At 28.0% G+C, this 1,747-nt stretch overlaps 1 protein-coding gene across 12 annotated transcripts in view; it reads right to left on the reverse strand.

The window, feature by feature from the left end:
- LOC116846699 (rho guanine nucleotide exchange factor 11) overlaps positions 1–1,747 on the reverse strand; it is a 660,614-nt gene that overhangs the window by 347,246 nt on the left and 311,621 nt on the right. The window lies entirely within an intron of this gene.

Raw genomic sequence — 1,747 nt, forward strand, 5'->3', positions numbered from 1 at the left:
GATGATCATACCACAGCATCTTAGTACGTGCGATGGAGTGACCAGTCTCGGAATAAATTGCCGGTAGTTTCCGAAAATGAAACATTTCATTGTGTTAATGATATATTATGTTTGTGCTTCCGAATCCCGTAGACAAAAAAATTTGTAGCGACAATTCTGTAACAACCAATGTTAACGCTAACTTTTACGATTTTTTATTTTTTGCGACACTAACATTATTTGTAATCACTGAAGAGGGTCTGTGAAGTGAGACCGAAACGCGTATGATATTTATTAAAATTTGTTCTCATGGCGAGATTGTGTCACTATGTTTTAATAGTTTATAATAGCACTATATAACCAACAATTACAGTTCACTGTGCGTGAACTCTAATTGTCCTTAGGTTAATGTCAAAATTATTGGTTTCAATAATTTTTTATTGAATTCTATCAACTTTACCGAAAATAGCAAGAGATAAAAATTTTCTATTTTCTTCTCATATAGATCTAAAAAATTTTTCAGAATTTTTAATTAACTTCTTAGTACTGCATTTTCTTGCATTTTCTTGAAATACTAAAAAGTTAATTAAAAATTTCTGAGAAAATTCTCAGACCTCTACGATAAAAAAATAAACAATTTTTATCTTTCGATATTTTTCGGTAAAGTTGATAGAATTCGAGTAAAAAATTATTGAAACCAATAATTTTGTAGATATTTCCGTAAATATCTTAAAAAATAGAGGTCATATAAAAAATGTTTTCAAACAAAAGTTGTTTATTTCTTTATGTAAAATAAAATTCCGTAATAAAAGATATATATTTCTATTTAAAAAAACAAAGTTGACCTCGACTTGACGTGGCGACGCCACGCAAGGTCAAACCAATGGTACCTTTTTATGTCCTCTATCGAACCATATAACTTTTGTCTGACAAGGGGAGGACCAGGTGACTCACACCGGGATTTCGACCCCGGTTTTTTTAATTATTCTGGAAATGAAAAAAAAGATACGTGTCCCGGCGTTTGATTGAATAGGCCTTAGTTTCGGAGTAATAAATTTGTGAAAATTGGCCATATCCCAAATACACCGCGGCACGCCATATGAGTCTTCCTGGTAACTGTACTTCCAACCAGTGCAATTAGCTTCGTGCTTGCTTCATAATTCGTAAGATCCAAGTTCGCTCACGGAGGTGAGTAATAATTTTTTTTTTTTAATAAGTGTTTTTATTTATTTTTATTTATTTTTGATGATATTGATATAGTATGCAAATTTTTGAAATAAAAAATTTAATTTAATATCACATTCTAAACATTAATTTAAATTTAATTTTAAGGGAATTTTAATTCAAGTAATAATATTTGAAATAATAAATAAATAATAATAATAATATATATTTTAAATTTAAACAATTTGAAAATTTAGATACGTTGCCTTTATATGTTATCCATTACAAATAACTTATATATTATTATTATTTATTTATTATTTCAAATATTATTACTTGAATTAAAATTCCCTTAAAATTAAATTTAAATTAATGTTTAGAATGTGATATTAAATTAAATTTTCTATTTCAAAAATTTGCATACTATATCAATATCATCAAAAATAAATAAAAATAAATAAAAACACTTATTAAAAAAAAAAAATTATTACTCACCTCCGTGAGCGAACTTGGATCTTACGAATTATGAAGCAAGCACGAAGCTAATTGCACTGGTTGGAAGTACAGTTACCAGGAAGACTCATATGGCGTGCCGCGGTGTATT

The sequence above is a fragment of the Odontomachus brunneus genome, unplaced genomic scaffold, assembly GCF_010583005.1.
Source record: "Odontomachus brunneus isolate Ranch 3 - 2012 unplaced genomic scaffold, Obru_v1 Obru_scaffold_067, whole genome shotgun sequence".
NCBI classification, from domain to species: Eukaryota; Metazoa; Arthropoda; class Insecta; order Hymenoptera; family Formicidae; genus Odontomachus; species Odontomachus brunneus.